Below are 8,730 nucleotides of genomic sequence, written 5' to 3'. Positions count from 1 at the left end.
GTTGGCTCACAAAAAATGTCATTAGTTGGTTATATTTGTGTACATATCTTTTTATGCATGTTTGTGTTGTTTATTTTATACAATTATTATGAGTGGTTGATAAATTAGTTTTCCACATGCTAAAATAATTTTGGAGAAAATAAACATCACATGGAGTTTTGGTTTTCAAAATTGGACATAAGATATAACAAGTTAGTATTTTAAAAATAAAACCCCGTTTTATAAAATCGTTAATAACGACAAATTTTGAAATAGTCCAATATAAGTTTTAAAATGGTGATTGTTGTAACTTATACAAACTCCAAATATATAAGTAATAAAATAAAGTTTTATTAAAGATATATAAATGGTTCAAATGCAGTCAAACCTAATACTGTTTATTAAAATTGAATTGCGTCAATTTATATAAAAACTATCGTTTTCTATAGAACCTTTAAAAAGTAATTTTCTTTTCAAAATTGACACCATGGTTTATTATATGCATGTAATAAACATGATATTATATGTTTTTAAACTAGAATTATAAAACATATAAATACCCTTTTTACAAACCTTAAATTTATGCAATCATTTTGAAGAACACTCGCACGTATCTTGTATGCACTAGTGGGACAAAGGATACCTAACTGCTTAGTGTTATATTTTGATGGTCGGGGTGTGTTTGTGATTTCTATAACCAAGTTATAGGTTGATTACACAAGTTTTTGAAATTGCACAATTTGATTGGAAATCTTTTTTGATAAAAGATACCTAAGTAAGAGAGTTCAGAGGCATAGATGGGATCAAACATGTCTAAGTGAATTTGTTATTAGCGATCCCATAAATCTAGGAATTATATAGCAAGATATACTTGATAATCGATATCTACCGGGTTGAATTCAAATGGATGGGATAAAAGAAACCTAACCATTTTTTTTTGCAACTTGGATCATAGACTTTGATAATTAATGTTTTTGGAAACTAAAAGGGTATTAAGTATTGAATATTAAATATTAAAAATACTAAATGAATTTTGTTAAATTTTGTAGTTAAGTAATCCATTCTCATTAACATGAATTGTCATAAGACTTGTGGTTGAATCATTTCCAAAATCATATCTACCTGGATACTTGGTAATGTGTTGTCATTTATATGTGTCCAATACTATGATTCCATACATACATTTCATCAAACTTTTGGATGTGTCCAAATTATCATGTATTATGGTTAATTTGAATGGTCTATTAGTTAAATGAGTTCAAAAATCGTATCCAAATGGATATTTGGTAATGCATGTCTCACTTAAATGTCTAAGAAGATGATTCTATAATAATACATCTCATTCATATTCAAATCAACTTTGAACTATTGTTACAATACTAGTTTCATATATTTCATGACTTGTTTTAAACATGTTAAAAAATTTCTACATGTAAATAAGTACGAACAATCTCATGAAAATTTCTAAAAATTTATTGAATTATTAGACCATTACTGGACATTTAGGGAGAACGAGTTGTCTTTTGATCCTGTGAATAGAAAGCAAGGGCTTAGTATTCATGTTTAAATTAACATCTTTGTGTTTCAATCTTCTTACTACATTTTAGTCGTGAGATATTCTTGCAAATGTCAGTACTTTAACCTTAGTAAAATACTCAAGGATTAGAAGTAATAATACAATGGTATTATGAATTCATATATTTGATTATAAACTAAACATTTTTGGAAAACAGACTGTCTTTTGATCTTATGGATAGTAGCATGGGATTGTCACCCATATCACATTATATTCTCTATGTTTCATTATTTTATTTACCTTCAAAAGTATTTCGCATGCATGCTTTCTTTTCTCGGAATAAGCCTCCTGATTGTCCTTGGCGTTTAGGGCTTGATTTGGTACACCAACCATAACTGTATAAAAACTATGTACTCACATCATGAAACTAATAAAAATCATGCATTTACAACTTAAAATGTTATAAAGAAAAAATTAGAGAGATAGAGAGTAAGGGAGGGAGGTGGTGGTGGTGGTTTCATCATGTTAATCATTTCTTTTCAGATCTTGGTATTGATGTCGGTGCAGTCGTGATTTTGCATGAAATTGTTGGGGGAGGGAGGTGGATAGTAGCAGGGGACCATAATCCTTGATCAAATTATATTCTCTATGTTTCAGTATTCTATTTCCATTAAAATATAATGGACATGTATGCTTTCTTGGCCATTTTCTTGTTATGGAAATGAATAGCTTATCAGAACTTGTCTTAGAATATGCCTTCTTATTGTACTTGGCATTTGGGGTTGGATTAGGTACACCAACACTAACTGTATAAAAACCATGTACTCACAACATGATACTTATAAAAATCATGGATTTACAACTTAAAAACTTATAGAGAAAAATCAAAAAGATAGAGAGGAAGGAAGGGAGGAAGTGGTCGTTTCATCAAAGGAGCAGCGACTGAGACGAAGAAGCGGTGGTAGCTGTCTACGTTCGTGGTGGCGATCGTCGGTGGTAGTAGGTAGAGGTGGTACTGTTATGGTTTGAGTGTTCCTGAGATAGTTTGGTACTTTTAGATATCAGATATGATTTAGCAAGTGTTTAATATTTGATTAAATAATAAATTTTTTTACATCTTTAGTGACCTATAGGAATTCCTATTGATCTTTTACTCATATCAATATGCATCTTTAGTTAGAAAGATATTTCCAGTTTTATGTTATCTTCCATATTTTTTTACCCTTTGGTTATGTTTTGACATTGAAAAATAATCGAAGTTTTGTTAGAATCAAGCTAGAACTTTGTAAATATTATCTAACGGTAGTTAGTAAGTTGGTGATTATAGTAAATAGTTATTATCAGTTATGTAACCGTCCTATTGAATGGACATGATGGTTAGGGATGTACAAATATATAAACTCTATGAATTAATAATGTTTGTTGGAAATTTTATGTGTGTAAACCATCTTCTTCTTGTTTATCCAAAGTTTCGTCCAACAAATTTGAATTAGAGCCAATCTTCATGTCATCAACTTCTGGGAACAAATTACAGTCTTAACCATAGTTACTAAAACTAAATGCAAATAATTAGTTACATTGGAATATCCAAATCAATGTTTTGTTTGAATCTCAAGATCTTTGGGATGTTTTTCAACACGGAATCGATGATCCCACAGACTGTACCGTATTGACTATGCTTGAGACCTTAGAGTTGAAAGATTTGAGGAAGAAAGATACAAAGGCCATATTTCTAATATACCAAGCAGTCGATGAAAACATATTTAAAACAATTTCATCATCTGACACTTTGAAGGAGGTCTGGGATATTTTACACAAATCATATAGAGGAGAAGGTAAGGTTTAGATTGTTGGATTGCAGACGCTTCGTTGTGAACTCAATGGATTAAGAATGAAAGAAACTGATTCCAAAAAAGACTTTTACAATCGGATAATAATCTTGATAAATCAAACGCGTTTGAATGGAGAAATCCTTGAATATCAGAGGGTTGTTGAGAAAATCTTGCGAAGCCTCACAAAAAAAATTCAAATATGTCGTTGCTATAAAGGATTCGAAAAACATGGAGGATTTTTCATTAGAAAATCTTCTAGGTACGCTTCAATCCCGTGAACTTAGGATGAAGCAGTTTGAACCCCTATATTGGAACACGCCCTTTAAGCTAAAGATAGTCAACCCAAAAACATCAATAAATGCAAGAATCAAAGAAAACCACAAATACAGTGCCATTATTTCCATAAGTTCGGTCACGTTAAGAAAGCCTACAGGAAAAGAATTGCAAAAGAAAGGAGCAAAGTCCAGTTTTATTCACAACGAAGAGAGAAATGATGATGACACCATGTTCATGATGCTTAGTGTTCAAGATTCAGTGCAAGATACCTTGTGGTAACTAGACAGTGGTTCAGTAACCGTATTGTTGGTGATTTTATAACATAAATATTATTTAAGTGTAATAGGATTAAATTTGTTGACCAAAAGTGATCTTGTTGAATATTGAACAAGTTAGGATGGTGTTGGAGTGCACACTTGTTTAAGTTTTTAAAGATTCAAAGTACATTGTTATATAGGGGCAGCGCCCTTAGGAGGGCCCTAAACGAACGGGGATCCAGGGGCAGCGCCCGTAGGAGCGAGGTCCCATGGGCGTCAGCCCCTAGTGGGGTCCAAGGGACAGAGCCCGTGGCTGGGATCAAGCACAATTTTTTTTTTTAATTTGGACTATGTTGCTATATTTAAAAATGGCTCAAAAATCCAATTTTAGAAATCTGGCCATTTTTTCCCTGAGATCCGTTTAATGACAGGTTTGGTAGTTTTTTATGACAATTTGTAACTGTCTAGTGACGGTTTTCAGACAGGAATGATATAGCCGTTTTTGGTCATTTTTCTGCTACATCGTGAAGAACATTTTCACATACATTCTCAGATTTCATTCTCTGAATTTTATCCAATTGAGTGTTCGATCTGTACCATCGAAATACTTCAATTTGATAGTGAATCACGACTTTCAGAGAATCCAAGCAATCAGTTCATCCCCTATTCTAACAAAAATTGAAGTATTATGTGATCATGGAAAGTGATGATTCTGTGAAGGATATGACAAGAAAGTTTGACAAATTGAACAAGTTTGAAGGGTAAGATTTTCGTAGATGGCAGAAGAAGATTCACTTTCTCATTACCACTCTGAAAGCGGTGTATGTTCTGAGTACACCCATGCCAGTCTTACCAGAATCTGTTGAAGATGAACCTTTGGAGGCAACAAGAAGGAGATCAAAGTAAGAAAATGATGATTACATATGTCGTGGTCATATTTTCAATGGTATGTCTAACTTGCTTTTTGATGTCTATCAAAATTTCGAATCTGGAAAAGAACTTTGGGATTCTCTTGAATCCAAATACATGGCTAAAGATGCTTCTAGCAAGAAGTTTCTTGTCATTAACTTTATGGGTTACAAGATGATTGACTCTAGACCTGTTATGGAACAATTCCATGAAATGTTAAGGATCTTGGATAGTTTGCTCAACACAATCTGAAAATGGATGAAGCCATTTCTGTGGCTGTGATAATTGACAAACTGCCCCCTTCTTGGAAAGAGTTTAAACATAATATGAAACATAACAAAGAGGAATTAACTTTGACTCAACTTGGAAGCCATTTACGGATTGAAGAGTCCTTAAGGACTCAAGAACTTGATAACAATTCTAAAGGCAAGAACCAAGTTGGTTCCTCTTCTGTGAACATGGTGGAAGGAGAAAGTTCAAATAATCCCAAAAAGTCTAATGGAAAAAGGAAGTTTAAAGGAAAGGATGACAAGTATTCCAACAAGAAGGCTAAGTTGGTTTGTTTGAATTGTAACAAACTGGGTCACTTCAAGAATTATTTTCGTCTTCACAAATTGAACAAGGATGGTGTTGGACCAAGTGGATCCAAGGATCCAGACTAGCAACAAGGTCAAATTTTTGTTTCAATGGAGAATTCCAAATATATTCAGAATTATATTTCTGTGATTTCTGAAGCATTTTATGTAAATGATGATGATGTTGCATGGTGGTTTGATTTGGGAGCAACAAGCCATATATGTAAAGATCTTCGTTGGTTCAAGGAATGTCAACCAATTGAAGATGGATCTGTGGTGAAAATGGGAAATGTTGCAACTGAACCAATAAAGGGTTTAGGATCTGTTTTACTTTACATTACTTCTGGAAAGTTTTTGTGTTTGAACAATGTTTATATGTACTGGGGATTCGAAAGAATCTTGTGTCTGAAATTATTTTAAATAATTGTGGTTACAAACACGTATTAGAAAATGACAAGTATATCTTGTCAAGACATGGTTCTTTTATGGGTTTCAGATATGTATGTAATGGAATGATTAGGCTTAATATTAATTATTCTAGTTATGATAATTCTGTTTGCATGGCTTCTTCTAGTACTAGCAATAACTTTAATAAATATGATTTATGGCATGCTAGATTAGGACACATTCATTACAAGAGATTAAAAGACATGTTGAAAATGAATTTAATTCCTGCTTTTGATATAAGCAATGAAAATAGTAAAACATGCATGCCAACTAAAATCACAAGACAACCTTTCAAAGATTTTGTTAGGGAAAGCAAGGTGTTGGAACTTATACATAGTGATTTATGTGATTTCCATGCAACACCTTCCCTTGGAAACAAAAAGTATGTTGTTACTTTTATTGATGATGCATCTAGATATTGTTATGTCTATTTGCTACATTCTAAGGATGAAGCACTTGATAAATTTAAAATTTATAAACAATAAGTTGAGATTTAAAAAAATGAATTAATAAAAGTCTTGTGTACTGATAGAGGTGGTGAGTATTATGATCCGGTTTACATTGAATCAACTACAATAATACATCAAACCACAACTCATTATACACCGCACCAAAATGGTGTAGCTGAAAGGAAGAATAGGACTTTGAAAGAAATGGTTAATTGCATGTTATCCTATTCTGGATTAAGTGAAGGGTTTTGCGTGAGGCAATGTTAACTGCATGTTACATTTTGAATAGACCTCCAAATAAAAGGAGTAAGAATACTCCTTATGAAATTTTGTGTAAAAAGGTACCAAATTTGAGTTATCTCAAAGTTTGGGGCTGTAGAGCAGTTGTAAGGCTCGCTGAACCCAAAAGGAAAACATTGGGTGAGAGAGGTGTAGATTGTATCTTTATTGGATATGCCAAGCATTCCAAAACATATAGATTCTATGTTATAGAATCTAATAAATATTTGTCTGTAGACACTGTGATAGAGTCTAGAGATGCTATCTTTGATGAAGAAAGATTGACATCTATACCTAGACCAAGGGGCATGATTCAACAATCTTTCAGCAAAAACACAACTTAAGTTGAAGATGCTTCTGGTGGTACAAGTTCAGTACTAGAGCTAGAACAACTAAATCTTTTGGATCTAATTTTCAACTATATTTAGTTGAAGGAATAAGAAATGTGATTGTGTCTCAACATCAATATTGTTTTAATATTGAGGAGGATCCAAAGACTTTCAATGAAGCTATGGCTTCTAGGGATGTTCATTTCTGGAAAGAGGCAATTCAGGATAAGATTGATTCTCTCATGCATAACATTACTTGGGTATTGTCTGATTTATCTCCTGGTTGCAAGGCATTAGGATGTAAATGGATCCTTAAAATAAAAATGAAGGCGGATGGCATAATTGATAAGTATAAAGCCAGATTGGTTATCCAAGGCTTTAGACAAAAGGAAGGAATTGATTTCTTTGATACTTATGCTCCTGTTTCCAGAATTTCTACTATTAGATTATTATTAGCTCTTGCAGCTATATATAATCTTGTGATTCACCAAATGTATGTGAAAACTGCATTCTTGAATGATGACTTGGATGAGGAAATATACATGAAACAACCTGAAGGTTTGTGATGCCTGGAAATGAACACAAAGTGTGCAAGTTAAAGAAATCATTATATGGTCTGAAACAAGAACCAAAAAAATGGCATCAAAAGTTTGATGATGTTGTCTTGTCTAATGGTTTTGCATTAAACCAAGCTGACAAGTGTGTATATAGCAAATTTGATACTTCTAGTAAAGGAGTCATGATTTGTTTATATGTGGATGATATGTTGATTTTTGTATTGATTTAGAAGAAGTTAATAAAACCAAGAAATTCTTATCATCTAGTTTTGAAATGAAAGACCTGGGGGAGGCTGAGGTAATTCTTGGTATAAGAATTAAACAAGGAAGTAATGGGATTTCAATTTCTCTATCTCATTACATTGAGAAGATATTGAAAAAGTTTAACTTTGTGAATTGTTCTCCAGTAGCACTCATATAGACCCTAGTCTCAAGCTTCTACGAAATAAAGGATCTCCAGTGTCTCAGCTTGAATATTCTAGGGCTATTGGTTGTCTAATGTATGCCATGAATAGTAATAGGCCTAATATAGCATATGATGTGGGAAGGCTTAGTAGATATACTAGTAATCCTAGTTCACTTCATTGGCATGATGTGAGTAGAGTATTCAAGTTCTTAAAAGGGACCATGAATTATGGTTTAACTTATAGTGGATATCCTTCTGTTTTGGAAGGTTATTCAGATGCCAACTGGAATAACAACTTAGATGACCACTCCTCTACAAGTGGTTGGGTGTTTCTTCTTGGAGGAGGTGCCATTTCTTAGGCATCTAAGAAACAAACTTGTATTACTAACTCAACCATTGAGTTTGAGTTTGTTGCATTGTCTGCTACTGTTAAAGAAGCCGAGTGGTTAAGGAATTTGATTTATAAAATTCCATTATGGCCCAAGCCGATATCTAACCTTTCTATCAGATGTGATAGTGTCGTAACCTTGGCTAAGGCTTATAGTCAAGTGTACAATGGAAAGTCTAGACATTTAGGTGTTAGACATAGCATGATTCGTGAGCTCATCATGACTGGTGTGATATCTGTGGAGTTTGTAAGAAATTAGTTGAATTTAGCCGATCATCTAACCAAAGGGTTAGTAAGAGATCTTGTACATAAGGCAGCTATAAGGATGGGTTTAAAGTCCACATAAAATCTTTTATATTGAGATACCCAATTCCCATCTAATGCAATATTAGATGTTGAATTCAATGTGGAAAGCTTGATATTCGAAGATTGGAACACATTTTTATGTTCATCCCAAGGTATGTGTTCAGTACTGCAAGTTAAGGTGGTTGGAAATTTATTTCTTAATAGTTCTTTGAAAAATTGCATTTG

Source organism: Lactuca sativa, chromosome 5 (assembly GCF_002870075.4).
Source record: "Lactuca sativa cultivar Salinas chromosome 5, Lsat_Salinas_v11, whole genome shotgun sequence".
Classification (NCBI taxonomy): domain Eukaryota; kingdom Viridiplantae; phylum Streptophyta; class Magnoliopsida; order Asterales; family Asteraceae; genus Lactuca; species Lactuca sativa.
The sequence above is the reverse complement of the archived record's forward strand: the minus strand, read 5'-3'. Positions refer to the sequence as shown.